Source organism: Canis aureus, chromosome 29, assembly GCF_053574225.1.
Source record: "Canis aureus isolate CA01 chromosome 29, VMU_Caureus_v.1.0, whole genome shotgun sequence".
NCBI lineage: Eukaryota > Metazoa > Chordata > Mammalia > Carnivora > Canidae > Canis > Canis aureus.
This window is the reverse complement of record NC_135639.1, coordinates 27290647-27314586: the sequence shown is the minus strand read 5'-3', so window position 1 is coordinate 27314586 and position 23940 is coordinate 27290647. Positions and strand designations below refer to the sequence as shown.

The 23940-nt window shown below is 36.7% G+C and overlaps 1 protein-coding gene across 11 annotated transcripts in view; it reads left to right on the top strand.

Annotated features, from left to right (window-relative positions):
- The window catches only part of BTRC (beta-transducin repeat containing E3 ubiquitin protein ligase), a 180877-nt gene that overhangs the window by 40177 nt on the left and 116760 nt on the right, over nucleotides 1-23940 (top strand). The window contains exon 1 of one of the 11 annotated variants that reach the window (XM_077877914.1): nucleotides 4548-4567. The exons of the other annotated variants lie outside the window; for them this stretch is intronic. The gene's annotated coding sequence lies outside the window, so the exon portion shown is untranslated. Of the gene's footprint in view, nucleotides 1-4547; nucleotides 4568-23940 lie in introns of those variants that run through there. 11 annotated transcript variants of the gene reach the window in all.

Here is a 23940-nt window from a genome sequence, read left to right as displayed (position 1 = left end):
TTTCTCTGTAATCAAAGCTTCTTAATTGTTATTTTAAATGCCATTATTTCTTTCCTAACTTCTAGTTGCCCACCATAGCAAAATATTTCATCCTGGTAAAGTGGAGACATGTTAGAAATAAAGCTGAGGAAAGCCATGCTCTTTGTTCAGCATCTGGCTGCTTGCACAGATTTTTGTGGTAATGGAATTGGCATCTCTGTATTAGAGTATCGATCTGCTGCGTGGTAGGTACTGTGTAAAAGAAGTATCTCAGTAACAATGTATTGAAGTGGTTTAAGAGCAGTTTATGTTACAAATGAGGTGCAGGAAGATGGAGTTCTGCAAGACTGGGCACATGCTATAAATACCTGTAAAACTAAGGGCCTTATCTAAAAACTGCAGTGTCTAAATACCCGTATTTTTGTCTATATTTAATTGCAAATAGTCAAATACTACCTGAACCTGAGTACACTAATGCCATTACCCTTTTGACCTTTTGTAGAGGTTTTTATATTTAATGTTCTTGTGTTGTAGTGTGAATATAAGTCAGTTATGAGAGATAATATTGACCATAAGTAATCTATTATTTTCAGTCACAATCCAAATATTAATGTTAATTTCCTTGGTTTTCATAAATAAGCTCTGTACTTTAAGCATTGCCCAATTTTGCCTGACTAATCAAAATCTGTTCCTTCATATAGGCATATGGAAGGAACCTCTTTTTAAAAAGCAGAAAAAGGGACACCTGGGTGGCTCAACGGTTGAGCATCTGCCTTCGGCTCAGGGCGTGATCCTGGATTCCCGGGATCAAGTCCCATATCAGTCTCCTTGCATGGAGCCTGCTTCTCCTCCCTCTGCCTGTGTCTCTGTCTCTCTTTTTGTGTCTCTCATGAATAAATAAAATCTTTTTTAAAAAAAATAAAAAGCAGGAAAAGATGGCAGGAAAGAAGAGAGAGCTAGGGTTTTTTTGTTTGTTTTGAAAGATTTGTAAAATACGCATCCCCTTCTGCTGTTACTTAATAGTAGGAGGTCATGTATGACTCATGTGATATAGATCAGACAACTTCAGTTATTAAATGGTTCAGATATAGCAAGCCCTTTAATGACTCCATCAACAAGTTAGCTAAGTTTGAAAATGAAAGTGGAACATAAGTGCCCATATCCCGTTGTGCCTAGAGACCATAATACCACTGGGAGGTATCCCATGAATTTGAACCTCCCTTTCTCCTAACTTATCTTGGAACACACATTTTTAAAGGTTTCTTTGTAAATATGTAAAATGTATTCTATTAAAATCTGATGCACTGATTTTTAGATTGGTGTCTTAAAGTGGGCAGTACCATCAGGTTGTACATTTGAGACTTACTGATTTGTGTCTTGGCTTGTGATAAATTGGATTGTAAGATTAGATACTTTATTTTCCTGGAAGAAAAAAAAATATTAGGTGTATTCATCACTCCCCATTTCACAGTTTCTTGTCACATTTCACTTGCTTCAGAAATATCATTTTGGATCCTTTTTGTGAATATGTAATTCTTAATACTGATGTCCTGAGAGGAAGGGGAATTTCTGATCTTACCTAAATAATAACCACACCATCACAGAAAATGTCCTCATAACACATCAAGCAATCAAGTAGCCAGTAAACCTATTCTGCTAAATTCCATAAACTGGATGGGGAGGGTAGATAATCTTCATTTTTGTTACTTACCAGGGAACAGGATACTTGATCTTTGAAATGGTTATTTATTCTCATATATTGTAGCTGCCAATCAGCCAGCCATTTGCAAATAGTGGAGTAAACACAGTGCAGAAAACAAGTTTCTTCTCTGCTGGTCTGTGGTGCCTAGGAAGTCAGGTGTAATATGCCTACATTTATTTATGTAGTCTTTTACTCTCTTTCTAATGAGCAAGTAATTTTCTTTTCTCTACCCCTACACAAAAGTTAAATTAAGGAGTACCCAAGAAGGCTGGGATACTTGATTTGCAGTCACTGAAATACTGTTTGGTATCTGGGTACCCTTTTCATGAGCAGAGTTTCCCTCTTAGCTAAGAAGAAAGCTCCAAATAGTTATCCTTTTGAACTCATTATTAGAGCAAACACATCTGTAGAGAAGGGGATAATCTGGAAGTGTGAGGGTTTGTCTCCTCTCCCCTGACCTCCCAATTAAAGGATTTTACTCTGTGGCTTCTTTTGCTTTTTTTGCCTGCCAAGTGAGGGATAAGAGCTCTTGTTGCTCACATGGCAGCCAGTCTGCCTTGATATGTGGATTATTAACATGGCACCAGCCTCAGTTGAGTCATAGATCATACTGGAAAGGAAGTGTTACAAATGTTTTTCTTCAAGATGGCAGACTGCTTCAACTCTTTACTTCTCTAGTTACAATCAAGCTTTTTCTTTCCTTTCTTCCTCCACCCCTTTTTCCCTTTCCCCTACCATTCCTCTCCCTTATTCTTCCCTCCTTCTCTCTCCCAGAGATATATAAAGCCTAACCCTTCCAGTGAGCGCTGCAGTCATTTGAAATTTGTATAGGCCAAACCCACATCATCAAAAATTGTGTTAACCCCATGATTCCTAGCCCTTAACTGGGGGCCTGTTATTTCAAATAATATTTAATGCAGTACATTCTAGGGCAAAAAAAATAATTTGGACAGTCTCAAGAGTTAATTACAATGGGATTTGACTTGAATTTAATTCAATTCAATGGAATTCCAGTATAACCAAATAATTTCTTTGTGGCATGATTTAAAAGGTCTTTAAGTACAGGTATAGGAGAGGAGTTTGTAAAACTTAATCTGAGGTAATTGCAGTTTTACTCTTAGTGAGTAAATGAGGACTACAGAAATAGAGGAATTCTTTTTACTTAGCATAAGGTGATTTTTAATAATGTAGCAAAGAAAATGTAAGAAATGTAAGTGAACATCCTTACTTTTTGTTCTGTTATGGGGAGAATAAAGATACCACCTGGCTGCATGCATAAATTTGTTTACTAAGTTGGTTGATTTCCTGTAGATGGGTATTAAAAATGACTTTTTCAGTACAGAAAACATGTGGCATCTAGGTATTATGATACCCTGCTGCCTGCTAATGTTGAATATTTTATGTGATTTAAAAAAAAAAACCCAAAATTGTTCTTAGTTTCAAGTTCAGCAATCTCACAGTAAGATCAGCTACAGATCAAATATTTAAGATTTGTTATATTGATATAAATGAGAGAAAAACAAAATTATTTGGTAATTAAAGAAAACCAGAATGTCAATGTTAGAAAAATTTGACTATAGTCTTCTACTCTGGAGTTCTCTCAAGCCAGTGACTTTCTTTTTTTTTTTTTAAGATTTTATTTATTTATTCCTGAGAGCACACACACACACACACACACAGAGAGAGAGAGAGAGAGAGAGAGAGAGAGAGAGAGAGGCAGAGACACAGGCAGAGGGAGAACCAGGCTCCATGCAGGGAGCCTGACGTAGGACTCGATCCCAGGTCTCTAGAATCAGGTCCTGGGCTGAAGGCGGTGCTAAACCGCTGAGCCACCTGGGCTGCCCAAGCCAGTGACTTTTTTTTTTTTTTTTTTTTAAAGATTCTATCTATTTATTCATGAAAGACACAGAGAGAGAGGCAGAGACACAGGCAAAGGGAGAAGCAGACTCCATGCAGGGAGCCCGACACTGGACTCAATCCTGGGACTCCAGTTCATGCTCTGGGCAGAAGGCAGGCGCTAAACCATCGAGTCACCCAGGGATCCCCTCAAGCCAGTGACTTTTAAGAGCTTTTGTTTTGTTTACTGAAACAGACTAGTGACAGTGTTTTTATAGAAAGTTATGAAAAGAAGTCTATATTAATTTGCTTTGGGTCATTCTAGTCTCTCTGGTAAATTCATAATTAGGAAGGCCTTTTAAAGACAATGTTCTAGTCTCACAGGTACACAGCTCCTCCATATCTGGTAAATCTAAATTCGTATGTGAGGAGGTTATGTTTTTTTAAAGCATATTATTTACACAATTCACTGGAATGGCTCCTTTGGAAGTAGGGTGATTCTCTTATGTAATTATGTACTTAGTAACCCTGTGCTACACAGCAGTAGAAATTCAAGTAAGAATAATTTACTGCTTATGCATAGTTATTAGAATTTTAAAGCATTTGTTTGTTCAAAATTCTAGTTTATCAGTGTTATATTTGACTAATTGCATGCTTAATAGATAATAATGAATAAAAATTATTTTAGAAAGTATCCATGTTTGAATTTTAGTAGTTCTAAATAAGCATCAGGAGCTACTATCTTACTTCCCCTTCACCTTACTGTTAAAAGGGATTTTGAACTCTTTAGTCCAGATTTTGTGGTGAATGTAATAATTCCTAAGAAAAATCTGTATTAAAGAAAAAGAATTCAATATTAGAAGTGTTATTGATGGGCTTAAATAAATCACAGAATTATGGAATTGCTGCAAGGTACTGTCAGGAATATTTTAATCTATTCCATTTTACCAGTGGAGAAGCTGAGGTGCATGGAAATTAAGCGAATTGCCCAAGAACTTACAATTGATTTGAAGATAAGTCTGCACCAGAACCTGATGTCTTTTCTCCTGGGTTAGTATCACATTTCCTCTCAGTTGTCATGATAGTTCAACAGTTCATTTCACCAGGGATTTCTTGAGCACTTTTGTTATGTGTACAGCACTGGCCTAGGCATCCAGGGATTATATAAAAAGTGTGAGTTTATATGATCTAACAATAATGATAGCAAACATAATATTTTACATTTCAAATTTTAATTTATTTAGTGTTTTCCAGTGTTTTTATAAATATTAATGTGGTAGCTAAATCTTTAAATCTAATTATTTACTAAATTATAATCATCTTAAAGGCAGGACTGGTTTTGTTTTCATAAAGTTAATCTAGTCATTTTGGAAGGCTTAAATTAAAAAAAAATTCAAGCATTGATGGCATCATTGTAATAAGCTTCCCATGGTGTCTACTCTGGGGATAGTACTAATTTTAGAATTATATTTCTGTCTTCATCAAGTACTTTTTGTTTCGTGTAACAGATTGTATCAGTCCCCCCGTAAGCAAGAAGAGGCAACTATTTTAGGGCACAGAGATAACTTAACTCATGGAACTAAAGGGGAAGATGTGCAATCAGGTACCACAAAGACAGGGAGACAGGCGTTAGAACACCTTTAGGAATCTGAGTAGCCACACTTGCATTCCTGGGGTAAATCCCATTTGGTCATTGATGTATAACCTTTTTGTATGTTTCTGGGTTTGTCTGTTTTATTTATTTATTTATTTATTTATTTAAAAAATGAAATTTACTTAGTTAATATAATGTTTATTGGTTTCAGAGTTAGAGGTCAGTGATTCATCAGTCTTACATAATATCCAGTACTCATTACACCACGTGCCCTCCTTAATGTCTATCACCCAATTACCCAATCACCCAATCCCCTTGCCCCTCCAGCGACCCTCAGTTTGTTCCTATGATTAAGAGTCTCTTATGATTTGTCTCCCTCTCTGATTTCTTGTTTTGTTTTGTTTTTTTAAGATTTATTTATTTATTTATGATAGAGAGAGAGAGAGGCAGAGACACAGGAGGAGGGAGAAGCAGGCTCCATGCCTGGAGCCTGACATGAGACTCGATCTCGGGTCTCCAGGATCACACCCTGGGCCAAAGGCAAGCGCTCACACCCTGGGCCAAAGGCAAGCGCCAAACCGCTGAGCCACCCAGGGATCCCCCTGATTTCATCTTGTTTTATTTTCTCTTCTCTTCCCCTATGATCCTTTGTTTTGTTGCTTAAATTCCACATATGAGGGAGATCCTATGATAATTGTCTTTCTTTGATTGACTTACCTGCTTAGCATAATATCTAGTTCCATTCACATCATGCAAATGACAAGATTTCTCTTTCTTTCTTTCTTTTTTTAAAGATTTTATTTATTTATTCATAGAGACACAGCTAGAGAGAGAGAGGCAGAGACACAGGCAGAGGGAGAAGCAGGCACCATGCAGGGAGCCTGATGTGGGACTCGATCCCGGGTCTCCAGGATCACACCCTGGGGCTGCGCCACCGGGGCTGCCCAAGATTGATTGATTGATTTCTTTTTCTTTCTTTCTTTCTTTTTCTTTCTTTCTTTCTTTCTTTCTTTCTTTCTTTCTTTCTTTCTTTCTTTCTTTCTTTCTTCCTTCCTTCCTTCCTTCCTTCCTTCCTTCCTTCCTTCCTTCCTTCCTTCCTTCCTTCCTCCTTTCTCTTTCTTTCTCTTTCTCTTTCTTTCTCTTTCTTTCTCTTTCTATTTTTATTTATGATAGTCACACAGAGAGAGAGAGAGGCAGAGACACAGGCAGAGGGAAGAGCAGGCTCCCTGTGGGGAGCCTGATGTAGGACTCGATCCCAGAACTCCAGGATCATGCCCTGACCCAAAGGCAGACGCTCAACCACTGAGCCGCCCAGGCATCTCTACAATATGCATTTTAAAATGCAGTTCATCCTTGAACAAGGGGGCAGTGGGAGTGGACACCCCTTCTTGCACAGTTGAAAATCCATGTATAACTTTGACTCCTCGGGCAGCCCTGGTGGCGCAGTGGTTTAGCACCGCCTGCAGCCTGGGGTGTGATCCTGGAGACCCTGGGTCGAGTCCCACATCGGGCTCCCTGCATGGAGCCTGCTTCTCCCTCTGCCTGTTCCTCTGCCCCCCTCTCTCTCTCTGTGTCTCTATGAATAAATAAATAAAATTAAAAACAAAAAACAAACAAACAAACAAACAAAAAAACTTTGACTTCTCCAAAACTTAACTACTAATAACCTACTATTGACTGGAAGCCTTATCAGTGACATAAACAGTTGATTGACACTATTTTGCATGTTACATGTATTATATATTGTATTCTTAGAATAAAGTAAGCTAGAGAAAAGAAAATTTTATTAAGAAAATCAAGAGAAAATATATTTATAGTACTATATTGTAGTTATCAAAAAAAGTCTGCGTATAAGTTGACCCACACAATTCAAACTTGTGTTCAAGAGTCAGCTTATTTATTGAAGTAAAATTCACATGACATAAAATTAACCACATTAAAGTGAACAGTTTAGTGTCATTTAATATACTTGGAGTGTTGTGCAATCACCATCTCAATCTAGTTGCAAAACATATACTTCAGGTAAAATTTCTTAGCCATCAAGCAATTTTTCTCTAATCCTCCTTTCAGCCCCTGGCAGTTACCAATCTACATTCACTTATTTGGGATATTTTATATATATAGACTCACACAATGGAATCTATTATGTCTGGCTTTTTTCACTAAGCATAATATTTTTGAGAGTTATCCATGTTGTAGCATGTGCCAGTACTTCATTCCTTTTTAGGGCTGAATAATATTCCATGGCATGAATATACCAAAATTACTTTTTTTTTTTTTTAAAGATGTTTATTTTAGAGAGAGAGCATGAGCAAGCAGAGAGAGAGGAGCAGAGGGGCAGGGAACAAGAATCTCAAGCCACCTCTGCACTGAGCACGGATCCTGACATGAAGCTCAATCCCAGTACCTTGAGATCATGAGCTAAGCTGAAACCAAAAGTTGGACCTCAACCAACTGAGCTATCCAAGCACCCTTACACCACAGTTTCTCTCTTCATTTGTTGATAAACATTTAGGTTGTTTCTACCTTTTCGTTATTGTGAATAAGGTTGCTAGGAACACATGTACATAATATTTATTTAATTACCTATGTCCAGTTCTTTTGAGAATATACTCAGTAGTGGAATTGCTAGAAGTGATCACATGGTAATTTAACTTTTTGAGGAATTGCCAAGCTGTTTTCTGTAATGGCTGACCTTTTTTTATATTCCCACTAGCAATGAGGGTTACAGCTTCTCTGCATCCTCACCACACACAACCTGTATTTTCTATGTGTGTGGTTTTGTGTGTTTTTTTTTTAGATTTATTTATTTATTCATGAGAGACACAGAGAGAGAGAGGGGCAGAGACCTAGGTAGAGGGAGAAGCAGGCTCCACAGAGGGAGCCCAATCCAAGACTAGATCACACAACCATGGGATCACGCCCTGAGCCAAAGGCAGGCGCTCAACTGCGGAGCCACCCAGGTGTCCCTGTTTTTTTGTGTTTTGTTTTATTTTCATTATTAAGGCTTCAAAAGCTTTTGAGACTGGGCGGGACTTTGATGATAAAATTCCTTCCAGTGCAGCTGCATTTCCTGGCATGTGTTTCTTCTGAAGTATCCAGGTGGCTTTGGTGGTTTTTTTTGTTTTTTTGGGTTTTTTGGTTTGTTTTTGTTTTCTTTTAAGGTGAAGGGCACCTCATGTGGTTTTGGTTTTCATTTTCCTGATAACTAATGATGTTAGGCACCTGTTTTATGTGCTTGTTCTTCATTTATGTATCTTTGGAGAAATATCCATATGAGTCCTTTTGTCCATTTTTGATTTGGGTTATCTTTTTTTTTTTTTTTTTTTTTTTTTTAAGATTTATTTATTTATTTGAGAGAGAAAGAGAGACCAAGGGGAGAGGAGAAGGAGAGGGAGAGAGAGAGAATCTTCATCAGACTTTGGACTGACACAGAGCCTGATGTGGAGCTCAATCTTAAGACCGAGAGATCATGACCTGAGCTAAAATCAAGAGTCAGATGCTTAAGTGACTGATCCAACTAGGCACCCTGAATTGGGTTGTGTTTTTATTGTTGAGTTGCAAAAATTCTTTATAAATTATTGATAATAGATCCTTATAGGTATGTGATTTGCAAAACAATAGGTATCTTTAACTTACTACACACTTCCTGAAATAATATTCTACTTCTCATGTATTTCCATTTTCTTCTCCTATTCTTGTTATTTTCATACATATTATGAATATCATAATTCATTGTTCAGATTATTTTAAAAATAATTTTATTTATTTATTTATTTTTTAATTTTTATTTATTTATGATAGTCACACAGAGAGAGAGAGGCAGAGACACAGGCAGAGGGAGAAGCAGGCTCCATGCACTGGGAGCCCAACGTGGGATTCGATCCTGGGTCTCCAAGATCGCGCCCTGGGCCAAAGGCAGGCACTAAACCGCTGCGCCACCCAGGGATCCCTAAAAATAAATTTTAAAGAAGGATTTAAAAAATATTTAATTACAGAAAAATGAAATATTTACTGATATTTAATATTCCTGGCAATTTTCATGTACTTAATATATTTCATATATTTTTAAAAATTTATTTAAATATTTGAGAGAGTGCACACATGAGCAGGGAGAGGTGGGGCAGAGAGAGAGAAAGCAGACTCCCTACTGAGCAGGGAGGCCAATGTGGGGCTCGATTCTAGGACTCTGAGATCATCACCTGAGCTGAGCTGTAAGCAGATGCTTAACCAACTGAGCCACCCAGGTACCCCTATATACTTTTTAAAACTTAAGTATGATAACATACAGTGTTACGTTGGCTTTAAGTGTACAATATAATTCAAAATTCTGGGCATTTCTCCACCCTCATCAAGATAAATATACTTTTAATTCCCTTTATCTTTTTCACCCATTCTTCCACCCATCTCCCCTTTGGCAGTCCAATTTGTCTCCTTTTTCCTTTGTTTATTCATTGTTTTGTTTCTTTAATTCCACATATGAGTGAAGTTTTATGATACTTGTCTTTCCCTGATTTGTTTCACTTAACATTATACTGTCTAGGTCCATCTACATTTTTGCAAATGGCAAGATTTCATTCTTTCTTATGGCTGAGTAATATTCCATTGTATGTATATGCTGCATCTTCTTTATCCATTCATCTATCGATGGACATTTGGGTTGCTTCTACATCTTGGCCATTGTATATAATGCTGCCATAAACATAGGAGTGTATATATCTTTTTGAATTAGTATTTCTGTTTTCTTTGGGTAAATACCAAGCAGTGAAATTACTGGATCATATGGTGCTTCTATTTAAAATTTTTTTTTCTATTTTAAAATTTTTGAGAAACATCCATACTGTTTTCCACAGTGGCTGCACCAACAGTGCACAGGGTTCCTTTTCCTCCATGTCCTCATTAATAGATTGTATCTAGTATCCTTTTCCAAATATATTTTATGCTTTCTTCCTCCCCCAATTTGCTTTATGGAACATCAATTATTGGTATGTTGGATCACTTAATTAGTTTCCACAGGTCATTGAAATGTTTAGTTTTTTCCAGTTTTTTTTTTTCTTAGTGCTTTATTTGGCATATTGCTATTTCTTCAATTCAAGTTCACTGATCTTTTCTTCTAAAGCTGTTAATCCCATCTCGTGAAATTATCATTTTAGACATTGTGAGTTTTTTTCCCTGGAAGTCCTATTTCATTCATTTTTTTTTATATCCTACGGTTCCTTTCACTATTGTTCATTTTATAATAGGTATTTTAATATTTTGGTCTGCTGATTATGTCATCTGTGTTCTTTCTGGATCTGTTTCTGTTGATTGATATTCTTCCTGATTATAGGTCAGATTTTATTGGTGCTTGTTTCATCTAGTAATTTTAGATTTAGACATTGTGTACATTACATTATTTCAGTGGGGAGTTAAGCTTCTTTTTTTTAATAATAAATTTATTTTTTATTGGTGTTCAATTTGCCAACATACAGAATAACACCCAGTGCTCATCCTGTCAAGTAGTCAAGTGCCCCCCTCAGTGCCCGTCACCCATTCACCCCCACCCCCCACCCTGGGAGTTAAGCTTCTTACAGATCAGCTTGATGCTGCTGTGGCTTGATTTTAACCTTTATTAAGGTAGGTTTAATGTAACCTTTATACTTGTGTCGTTTATCCTCATAAGTGATGTGTGAGCTTTCTGGGTCTCCTGTTTGAATGTCCCAGGTGTTTAGCTAGGCTTCTGCAGTCTGACTGGTCCCCAGCTCTGTGTGGATTCTAGGAGTTTTTGAGCTTATATTCCTTTATAGTTCTTTGCTTGGCCTTATAGAAGTTCACCTTATGCAAACAGGACTTAGTGTTCAGAAACTGACTTAATGTTTAGATATCTGAAGCTTTTTTGTACGTAATCCGTTCTCCAGTACTCTGTCTCACCAATTCTTGTCTCTTTCGTCTCCCCAAATCCTATTCTCTACTTCCTCAATAAATGGCCCTATTTTGCTCTGCTTGGATTCTCCCTTTCTTGTGCTATAGACTGGGAAATGCTTTTAAGTATAAGACTTAAGATGCTTATGAGGGTCATCTCAATTATTTCCTGTCTTTCAGGGATTACACTCTGACATTGCCTGTTGTCCAGTGTCTTCAAATATGTGTTTTCGCATATTCTGTCCAATTTTGATATTAGCTTACTACCTTATGGTGAAAGCTGAAATCTAATATACTTTTACTAAGAGTTCTAATTTTATTTAAATTTAACGTACTGGAAGTTCTCACTTTACATTGTTCTGATATGCACAAATTTCAATTACTACAGTTAAGTAACACTGCCTCCCCCCCCCCCCAAACACAGCTCAAATTTCACTTTTTGGTTTTTAGCTGATTTTTGTAAAGTACAAACTTCATTGCTAGCTCTTCAGCGTGCCAGTCACTATGGGCAAAACAGATGCACATCATGATCAGTCACTTCTTCCAAAGTCTGTTGTTAATTAGTCACTGCACATCTGCTATTAAGTTTATGCACGGACAACATGAAATATAGTTGTGTTGTCTCCTCTCCTAGTGTTAAATCCACTAGATATTTTACAAAAATGGATAATCAAAGGGGCAGTTGGCCACAAAGAAGAAACAAAGTAACAAAAAAGTAATAATAGTTTTAATTGAAATTTGAGATGAAGCTATGGAATCAAAAGATACAGCTGACCATGGAAATGTTGATACTGACACCATCTGATAGACTCTAGATATGCAGCTAGAGGATCTTAGTGAGTGAACTTATTAACCTAAATGAGGAAAGTGGTGTGACAAAAAGATGAAAATGTCCCAGAGGAAAAACTTCACATTAAGTGCAAAAAATTTTTATATTAAAGGAGCTCTTCAGGATGTTTCACATCATTGAAAGTGTGAAGGTTGAAGCTAATCAAACCTAGAGTGACAGTTTGCCAAGGCATAGAAATGATGTTTGCTTTTCATGTTTGTAGAGATTCTTAACTCTATGGCTTGATTATTTTCATCAGGTTTTGAAAATTGTTAGTATCTCCTTAAAGGTTCCTTATGCCTTATTTTTTTCTCTATTATTCTCTTCTAGAAATCCAAATATACATATGTTTACTTATCAGTGTCACTTATATGTTTTATAGTCTTTTCAGTATTTTTCTATCCTTATCTCTGTTTCAATTTAGTGATTTTTCTGTTGACCTATCTTTTTGTTCACTAATTCTCACTTGTTTCTAATCTTCTCTCTCTCTCTCTCTCTCTTTTTAAGATTTTATTTATTTATTCACGAGAAGCACAGAGAGGCAGAGACACAGGCAGAGGGAGAAGCAGGCTCCCTGCAGGAAGCCTGATGTGGGACTCGATCCTGGGACTCCAGGATCATGCCCTGGGCTAAAGGCAGGCACTAAAGCGCTGAGCCACCCAGGCATCCCTCTAATCTTCTCTTAAACCAACATAAAGAATTCTTAAATTCACCTCTTGTATTTTTAAAATTAATTTCCATATTAAATATTTTGTTACAGATTTCAGTTTTCTGATGGAATTCTTCATATTTTCATCTTTAATATCTTTTTTTTTTAAAGATTTTATTTATTCATGAGAGACACAGAGAGAGAGAGGCAGAGACATAGGCAGAGAGAGAAGCAGGCTCCATGCAGGGAGCCTGACATGGGACTTGATCCTGGGTCTCCAGGGTCACGTCCTGGGCCAAAGGCGGCGCTAAACTGCTGAGCCACCTGGGCTGCCCCAATATCTTTTTTGAGAGAGAGAGAGAGAGTCAGTTGTGGGGAGAGAGGCAGTGGGAGAGGGAGAGAGAGAATCTTAAGCAGGCTCTACACCCAGGGCAGAGCCTGACACAGGGCTTGATCTCTGAGCCTGAGATCGATCTCTGAGCCAAAATTAAGTCGGTGGCCGACTGAGCCACCCATGTGCCCCTCATCTTGAATGTCTTAAACATGGTTGTTTTAAAGCCTATATTTAGGAATTCTAATACTTAACACTTTTGGGGACTTTAAAAATTATGTTAAAATGTACATAACAAAATTTATGATCTTAATCATTTTAAATTGTACAGTTCAATAGTTTTACATTCACATTGTTGTGCAGCCAGTCTCCAGAACTTTTTTTTTTTTTTTTTTTTCCTCCAGAACTTTTTTATCTTGTAAAACTCTAGACCTGTTAACAACTCCCCATTTTCTCCCTTCTAGCCACTGGCAACCAGCACTCTTCTAAATTTGATTACTCTTGGTACCTTATGAGTGGAAACGTACAGTATTTTGCTTTTTCTAACTGGCTTATTTCACTTAACATAATATTTTTAATGTTCATCCATATTGTAGAACACATCAGAACTTTTCCTTTTTAAGGCTGAATAGTATTCCATTATGTGTGTATATCACATTTATCCATCTATTGGTAGACACTTTCTGGCTATTTGGATCTGTTTTTAGTTTTTATTTCCAAGGTTTTTTTGGGGGTGGGGTGGGGTGGGGTGACATTTGTTCCCTTTTCTTTGAATTCTTGATACTTTGTATTGAATGCTGAACATTTAAAAAAATAAAAATGGTGGAGACTCTAGATGATAGCTTCCTTCAGAGGGTTTAATATTTTCATAGACATATCCCTTTGATTTGATTAAGGCTGTGTTATTTCTGATGCCTTCCCATGGTGTCAACTGAAAGCCTAACCTTTTTTCATCAGAGTACCTTGTCCTTGATGGGCTCTATATTCCAGTTTTTGGCACCTTAGTACCATGAGATTGCTGAAGTATGCTTTAAATTTGGTTTTTCAGATCTGACTCTCTGCATACAAAACATAGGACCAAACAGCAAATATCCAGGGGGAAATTGCATATAGAATGCCAGGTTCACCACAATGCATTTCCCTTCTGCCTAGAATTTTGGCTCTTAAAGTCTTAACTGCATTAGTTGTTCTCAGATGCCTTCAAACAGCTTTTTATATTCAGTTTTTATAGTTTTTTTCTGCATAAAATTTAGTCTGATAACAATACACCATAGCTGGAGGAAAATCCCAATATTATTTCCATTAATTAAATTTTCATATTATTTTAAAAACATTCTCAAGCTTACAGAAAAGTTGTAAGTAGAATGCAAATAACATTTTTCCCTAAATCATTTTAAGGTACAGACAAGATTTTTCATCACTCCTGAATTCTTTGATGTGTATTTTCTAACAAGGGCATTCTTCTACATAATCTGTTAATAATCATCAAAATAAGGAAATTAATATTGATACGTGACTGTCAACTAATCTGTAGACCCTATTCATGTTTTTCTAGCAATCCCAGTAAATGTCCTTTGTAGCAAAAGGATCTTCTTCAGGATCACATGTTGCATTTAGTTGTCATGTCTCTTTAGTCTCTTTCAGTCTGGGATGGTTTTTCAGTCTTTCTTTGACTTTGATGACATTGACATTTTTGGAGACTATAGGCCCATTATTTTGTTTGGGTTTTTCTGATGCTTTTTTATGATTAGATGCAAATTATATATCTTCGTGGAATATCACAGAGGTGATGCTGTGTTGTTATTATATCCTATCAGATGACATATGATTTTAATTTATTTCAGTATTGGTGATATTAATGCTGACCACTTGTTAAGATGTCAGTCAGGTTTTTACACTGAAAGTTACTCTTTTTTCATTTGTAATAAGTATTTATGTGGTGAGATACTTTGAGACTATTCAAGTATCATGTTTTTCATCAAACTTTCAGTTTATTCTATTACTAATAGAGTCATGGGTTTTTATTTTGCTCAGTGGCTTACTGTATTAGTTTGCTTTTGCTGCATACCAGATATTACAGATTTAGTGGCTAACAGTAACATGCAACATATGTCTATTATCTTGTAGTTTCTTTGGGTCAGAAGTCTGGGCATTGCTAATCTGGGTCCTCTGCTACAACGTCTCTCATAAGGCTGTAATCAAGATGTTGACCAAAGCTGAGGCCTCATTTGAAGACTTGATCAAGGAAAAGTCTACTTCTAAACTTAACATGGTTTTTTTTTGGTAGAGTTTATTCTTCAAGGGCCACTGGACTGAGAGCCTCAATTCCTAGCTGGCTGTTGGCTGGAGGCCACCCTTAGTTCCTCGCCACATGGACTACTTGCCTCATTAAAATATCCAAGCCAAGATGGTAATAGTGTCTGTTAGCAAGATGGAAGTTACAATCTTGTGTAATTTAGAACGTATTAGGCTGTCCCACACTCAAGGGATGGGATTATACAAGGATTATGAATGTCAGGAGGTGGGGATCATTGGGGGCCATGTTAGAGTTTGCCTACCACAGTTATTATTTTTTTTTTTAATTTTTTTTTTTTTATTATTTATTTATGATAGGCACACAGTGAGAGAGAGAGGCAGAGACACAGGCAGAGGGAGAAGCAGGCTCCATGCACCGGGAGCCCGACGTGGGATTCGATCCTGGGTCTCCAGGATCGCGCCCTGGGCCAAAGGCAGGCGCTAAACCGCTGCGCCACCCAGGGATCCCGCCTACCACAGTTATTATTGTCATTATTTAATCCATTATTGTCATTATTTATTTTGATACTCAGTTTGTCCGAGATTTGTGAGAGTCTTTCATGCTGTCCCCTGTGTCATCTCCGAGATTTGTGAGAGTCTTTCATGCTGTCCCCTGTGTCATCTTGCTATGTCTCCATCATCCTTAGTACCACAAGAACATGTTCTGGCCTCCATTTATTTTTTATTTTTTCTTTTCTTTTTTTTTTTTTTTCTGGCCTCATTTTAAACTTTTCCCTCCCCAAATCCTGGAATTAGCCATTGTTCTAAGCAGTTTAGAAAGTGTTATTTAGTGTCATTAAATGTATTCATTGCTGTTAGGGTGTTACTGTTACTGGGCTTTCTCAGTTGATAGAGCTGGGGAGTTTGTTTTGTATACAGGTATCCTCTGCTTTATACCACTTTGCTTTTATGAAAGAACTATTACAATAGTACCTGTTTTCACTAATCAAAAGATATCTGAAGATATCTTTTTTTATGAAAAAAGGAGAAAAATGAAAATAGCATTTAGTGTTTGTTTTGTAGTCATATATTGTAGAGGCAGCATACACCCTGAACAGTTAGAGTGGCACTGCTAAGCTCCTTCTCTCTAGAACTCCCGTCAGCATCTCAGCATCAAGTCTCCATAGCTTGAAATGTGTGTGTGAACATTTGTGCTTTCTCTCCATTTATTTTGTGTGTCCATTAGCAAGATATGTCCTAAGGTATTAGAAAATCTTAAGAGGTTATTTTTTGGGTCTGAAACTAAAAAAATGTTTCCATATAAATAAATGGCAATTCCTTCCTTGCTTTATGCCATTTTGGATTTTGAAAGTTTATATAGAAACACTGTATTTTTAAAAAAGATTTATATTTATCTATTTCAGAGAGAGTATATATGTTTGCACATGCTAGTGAGGGGAGGGGCAGCAGGAGAGAATCTTCAAGCAGACTCCCTGGTGAGTGGGGGGCTTGACTATAGGCTCCCCATAACCCACGAGATCACAACCTGAGTTGAAACCAAGAATTGGATGCTTAACTGACTGAGCCACCCAGGTACCCCAGGAACCACTCTACTTTTGGAATGCAAGGGAAACCTGTATATGTGCATATGAATACACATATATCATTTACCTAGAAACTTCTATGTGTACTGTAAGCTTTGAATTCAGAATACTATCTTCAATTCTAGTTTAGTAGCATAGCATTCATTCTATTTTTCTTCCTTTCTGTATTTGTAACTTTTTTTTTTGCTTAGGTGAGATCTTGCTCTTATTATCCTCAGTATTTGATCTATCCCCTTATTTGATCCATTCTCCTATGTAACTCATCTACTGTTGCTGGTAGAGTGGTTGTCATTCCCCACCCCATACTCTATGTGGGGAATGAAGTCCTCATTAAGCATCTATGTGGATGCTTTCCTTACCCTTTTGGTTTCTGACTATTTATTTGCATTGGGCTCCTCTCCCACTGGATCTGAAACACTGTGTTGGACCACTGCTGCTCTACCATGCTTATCCCACTGGGTCTGAAACTCAGTGCTAGGCCAATATATGTCCACTCTCAATGAATGTCTTCTGATTACTTTGGGAACCCTGGCTGCCCTGCTCCCCCCCCCCCCCCATCCTGCCCCCTCATCACATTCCTCATCATACCGCTCACTGCCATTCTGGTCCCCCATGGGGTAGACTTCCTTATCCTTATTCCACTAGGCCTGTATTACCCCATGCCAGGCCACCCTCTTGTGCAGATTTTTTTCCTCACCTAGCTTAGGCTCTGAAACTATGCCAGGCCTCTTCCTCCTCAGGGACACCTTTCTCACACCTCTTCAACTCCAAAAGCCTGTATTAGGCAGGATAGTATATTCTTTTTCTTTTTCTTAAATTTTATTTATTTTTTTTAAAGATTTTTATTTATTTATTCATGACAGACAGAGAGAGAGAGGCAGAGGGAGAAGCAGGCTCCATGCAGGGAGCCCAATGTGGGACTCGATCCCCGGTCTCCAGGATCCCACCCTGGGCTGAAGGCGGCGCTAAACTGCTGGGCCACCAGGGCTGCCCTCTTAAATTTATTTAAAAAATCTGCAGCTACTTCTACCATTCAGTTTGATGCCTGTACTTAGCCTATACTCACTTAATGTCTGTCAGATTGAGTTTTTCTTTTTCTTTTCTTTTTTTTTTTTTTTTAAGATTTTACTTATTTATTCATGAGAGACAGAGAAAGAGAAAGAGAGAGAGAGAGAGAGAGAGAGAGAGAGAGAGAGGCAGAGACAAAGGCAGAGGGAGAATCAGTCTCCATGCAGGGAGCCCAATGTGGACTCGATCCTGGGTCCCCAGGATCAGGCCCTGGGCTGAAGGCAGGCACTAAACCGCTGAGCCACCCAGGCGTCCCAAGATTGAGTTTTTCAAGTAGGAAAGGACACAAAGAAAGAGGAATCAAATAAAAAAACCAAAAACCCTCACTAGTATTTTTATAGCAAATGCTTTTAACCTAGTACATTGCACCTTATACAGAAACCAGTGATTCTCACACCTATATAATCCATACACTAGGCTTCTATCCAAGCTTTCATGCTAAGTTTTTACTGACATACCAGAGTTGTATTATTATGTCACATTAATGATTTCTGAGCGTATCTAGCTCACTTTCCTCCCATTGTGTCTACGAGTGCTACCACCATCCTTCTAGTCATTCAAGTTTGAAAACTCAATTATTTCTGATTCATCCTCCTTTCCTTATAGTCAGTTGGTTGTTAAGTCCTGTTAAGTCCTTTTTAAGTGTCATTTGTATTGGGCACTGTCCTAGGTACTCAGAATATCTAGTTCTGAATCCCATCTTTATTGCTTGCTGGGTGCCTATCAACTTTTGTTAGTTTATCTAACCTCTCTGGATCTTATTTACCTTGCTAGATTGTTTTACAGGTGAGTAAGATGATTATGAAAGAGCTTTATCCAGTACCATTCTAGTAAGACCTTCCAGTCTGGTAAGATTGGTCTTAATAAAGTAACTGTTATTATTTTATCAGTATTTTTACTGTTCCATAAGTAAAAATTACTTTCTTCTTTTTGGTATGTAGCTCTCAGTGATCTCTTATTTCTTTTTTTAAGATTTTATTTATTTATTCATGAGAGACATACAGAGAGAAGCAGAGACACAGGCAGAAGGAGAAGCAGGCTCCATGCAGGGAGCCTGATGGGGGACTTGATCTTGGGATTCCAGGACCACGCCCTGAGCCAAAGGCAGATGCTCAACCACTGAGCCACCCAGGCGTCCCAGTGATCTCTCACCATTAAGCTCATGTTTATGGAGTATCTACTATGACCATATACTGGAGATTAAAAAAGATTTAAGGAATATGGTCTGGTGGAGGAAACAAATACGTAATTAATTTACATACAGTAACAAGTGCTACAATAAAATTAAAGCCTGTGCCTGAACTTTTCTAAATTTTAATTAAACTAATATAGCAGCTATTGTTAAACACAATTTAGTATATTTATTGTATTTTTCCTTGCAGTTACTGTTTGTGTTGGTTAATTTATTTCCCCAAGATAGATTATAAACTACTTGAGAACAAGTCTTTATATAGGTAAATCTTTGTGTTTGGGGGAGATAAACACATTGGGGTCTTCCATCATTACCATGTAGTCACTGTAACAACTCTTCCCAACTTGAGTTCACTCTCCCTTTAAAATGAAAATATTAATGACTCTTTGACAAGGTTTGTAATCATTAAATGAAATAATGTATTTAACGGATCTAGCACAGTTTATACCTGATAAGTTTTGGTTCTCTTCTCCTTATACTCCATGTGTATCCATTCTGGTAAAGAACAGTAAGTACTTGATGGATGAATTTATTGATTCTGTGGCTTGCAGTTCATAATGGCTTCCCCGAACATTTTTTTTTTAATTTTTATTTTTTTTTGTCCCCGAACATTTTGAAGTACAAGTGACATTCATGGAAGCCTTAGTTATGACATCACATTTTTTTTTCTTTTGCATTCTTTTTTTTCCTTTTTTATTCTTTTTTCTTTTTTTTTTTCTTTTGCATTCTTATTTCAATTTTACCATGACCTTGTACAATAAGGCTAGGCAGATAGGACTGTCCTATGTGACAGGTGGGAGTTTCATTTTTAAAGTGAACTAAATTGGGATTCTGAAGAGGCAATCATTGAATTTGAATAGATAGAGTCTGAATATATTATATGGCCTATGGAATACTATAGTTCTCTTGGCCTGACTTTTAGTTGATATAGTAGTGAAAAGGGAATTCTTCTATTCCATGGCTTAAGGATACATAAACTCTCAATGCAGCAATCTTTTTATTGTTGATTATTATAGCTTCTATTACTCCTAGAAGTTGACCAACAGGGACCTGAGTTTAGGAGATTTTGTCATTCAGCTTTCATATAGTAAATGCTGAGGCCAGCCCTTTGCCTGCAGGGCCCTCTGTCAGTGAAGAGGAACTGTGACTTTTCTCCAGGCAGCCAAGTGCGGGGAGGAGTCAAGGTTTTCAACTGTTCTCTGTGAAAATGAATTTGTAGTGTTGAACCTGAAGGGCACTAGATAGTATATTCTTCTTGAAGCACTGGAGGCCCTTTGTTGCAACATTTCAATCTCTTTCTGATTCTTCCAAGTAGTAGAAAACATGTTCAAGCATTTTTTAAAATGCTGTGTCTGCTTTTCAAAAGCTAGTAAACGTATTCAATTGGTTAATAAACTTTAGTTGTAATAATATAGTCTTCAACTTTCTTTGATTTTTGCAAAGTAGAGTTAGTTTGGAGTGAGGTCAAGTGGGGAATGAGCTGACAAGACAGATTATATGCAGTGTAGGGCTGGATTTGTATAGGATGAAGGCACATATGTGATATAAACTTGGTTGTAGCTTTTGAGATTGTGTAGGAGAAACATTTAAGGAATAGGTCATTCACAAGTCTTTTAACAGTTAATAAAAGTTAAATATTTAAACATGAAACTATAGTTGTTAGGTTACAGTTTGGTTTAGAACCTGCTTTTTTTTTAATTAAATTTTTTTTAGATCTAGAGAGGAAACCTTAGAAATTTAAATATTTTGCAGCCTAAACTTTTGTGTGTATGTGTGTGTGGTTTTTTTTTTTAAGATTTTATCTATTTATTCATGATAGACACAGAGTGAAAGGCAGAGACACAGGCAGAGGGAGAAGCAGGCTCCATGCAGGGAGCCTGACATGGGATTCGATCCCCGGTCTCCAGGACCACACTCCGGGCCAAAGGCAGGCAACCATTGAGCCACCCAGGCTCAATGAACCACCCAGGGATCCCAACTTTTGTGTTTTAAGTAGAAAACTATTTGTGCTTTTCAGGTTAAAGGTAAGTTTTAAAGGGGATTGTGTATTAAACATGGGGAGAATAGAACGGATGTAGATCTTTGTCAGAAATTGATGAATCAGGATGTCCCTAAAATATATAGAAATATAAGAATAGTAACCAAAATATCACTACTTTCCACCCTGTTACTTCTTGCCCAAATTTCTTTTGATTTTCCCCTTCCTTTAGAAAATGCTCCTAAATGTGTAGAAGGGAAAGAGGTAGTAGTGTAGGAGTTATAGCCTATTCCATTAATTTTGTGATTATATTTTTTTCCTCAATGTTTTTAAGTGACATTTACCAGTATAGACAAGATTAATTGTTACAATACAAACCAATTTGAAAATTGGTTTTTAAATTGAGCTATAATATATAAAATCTTATGATAATGTGCAGATCTGACTATATGCAAGCGCAGTTTTCAGATCCATACCAATTGTCTTGTAATAATTGAAAATGCATCCTCTGTGTGGTGTTTGCAAGTTAATGCTATTTTAGAAATCACACCAGTATTTCTAGTGGCTTTCTTGGGTGTTTGTGGCTCATTATTGATTATAGTTTTATCTTGAAATTTTAGTTTAAGGGATGAGGTAAGTCCTTTCAAATTCTTAGTTAGGAGTGTTGATGGAGGATAGAATGAATGAGTAAGGAAGAGCATAAAGATGACCAATAGTAAGGAAAGACATAGTAATTAATCAAGGACATACTGCAGCAATAACACAGGATCTAATATAAAATGAAGGAGATGAAATGTTGCAAAGAGGAATATTTTAAAAACTTACCAAGGAGTGTTCACAAATATAAATATATTTAATAAAAAGAAGAGATTTTGCAGATGGCTTCAGTATGGCTAAAAGTATATGAGCCATCTACCTCTTTTGAAGGGAAGAGAGGAAGGGAAACTGTCTTCTTATGCCTATTGCTTTTTCTTTGTACCATTTCTTTTTTTCCTCTTCTGTATTTTCATTTTCTTTTTAAATTTATTTTCACTTCGATTCACTCCCCTACTTTTCTGAAATTCAGTCCCACCTTCAGAATGAGACTTTTCTTCTGCCTAACATCCAGAGAACTTTAACCAACTGCTTAATAATATGCAATGTCTTTCATTAACCACAAGAGGAACTAACAACAAATTGTTTTTTTTATATTAATGATTTTAAACATAGAAGAATTTAAGTTTGAGAGAATGTCACTAGAATGGATTTTTGTCTCTTGTTCATTGTTCTATTCCTCATGCCTAGAACAGTACAAGAAAAATGCTCAATAAATCCTTGTTGAATGAATGACTAAAAACATTAGATTTAGAAATTTTTAACATCGTTTACTTATAAAAATTATTTTAGCAAAGAACTTGCTTCCAATGTAGAGCTGTAATAGGAGAACAGTGATTTTTTTTTTTTCAGAGAACAGTGATTCTTAAGGAAAAAAATTTTTTGTCCTACTCTCTCTTATTCTCCTATTGCCTTCTGACAACATGAGACTGTCTCCTGAGAACTACTGAATAAGACTGAAATTAGTATAAATAGTTCTAAGGAGAGTTGAAGTAAATGAGAGACGTACATTGGCAGGGTAAAAGGGAGAAGGAAATTACAAGTTCACAGGATGGAAGTAAGATGGGTATTTAAACAAGATACCAAGTTAGGTATTAGCTAGAGCACCAGGACCAATTAGAAGGACAGAGAAGGTGAGTTAATGTAGGCAGTAGGGAAAGATCCGATCAATAGAGTGCTTGGATTTCATACAATAGATACAGGGAGCCATTATGAATTAATTATTGGTGATAGTGACATGATAGTAAGGTGAACACAATTATTCTATTTAGCTGCTGTTTGTAAAATGGATTATAGCTTGAGGTGAAGAAACATTGGAAACAGTGAACAAAGTTAGGAGGTTGTTGTAGTAGTTTAAAGCAGTGTAGCTGTTGTGGTTGGTGTGCTATCCAGTAATGTCTTCAGCAAATAGCCTTCTTCGAAGTCTGATATCTCCACATCATGACCTAGGGATGCATGGAGGCAGGAAGAAGAGTTCTGCACTAAAGAAGCAATGGGCCAGCATTCCAGTTCCTACTTCTCTACTTTTTAAATACATGTTCACGGATACAAACTTCGATTTTTCCTGGGCATTAATCACCTTAACTTAAAATGAGGAAATAATGACCTCAAAGCAGGATCTAGACCAGATCATTTTTTTGGAGTCTTTGTAGCACACTATCCTTAATATCAGTTACAGACAGTATGAACAATGAATACCATATTTTGTTTTCTAATATTAATTTCTATAACTAGAACATTTTAAGAATAAAAAACTCCCATCATGATATTAAATATTTTAAGACTTAAAATTTCAATTTTAATATTATGTATATTGACTGCTATGTTTTAAAATATGTATTCTTGTTTTTATATGTGGTTTGATCAGGTATTTAGTTTATGTGGTACTCTTAGATTGTTGATGGATTAAACCTTAGCTTGGGGAAAAAAAAAACCTTAGCTTGGGATACATTTAGAGAAACTTGAAGAATGTAAAAATTCTTTTAAAAAGATGGAGTGTTTTATAAGATTATAGGAGCAACAACACTAAAACTGTTTAGTGTTACTAGAAATCATTCCTACCTTTTTTCCCTAGTGAATACATTATATGTATACTTATACTCACACATACCTTTTTATTTAGAAGATTTTAATACCAGCAACTTTTTGGGGTTCTCTCTTTTTCTGTCCTTGTCACTTTTTCTTTCTTTGTTGTTGTTTTCCCTTCTGTTTGGGTTGCCCCCTCCCCCTCCCCAATCCATCTGGAAAGATGAAGAGGCAGCTGCTCTGGTAACTATGCATTTTGGTTAATGAATAGCAGACTAACAAGATACATAAAACATATGCAAACTGCAGAGTTAGTTGCTGTCAAAACTGTGGGGGTATAACGCGTTCTCTTTCCTTCTCCCCACCTTCTAAAACAAAACAAAACTTTCCTATTGTATTTTACTTTCTAATTTAACCTTCCTA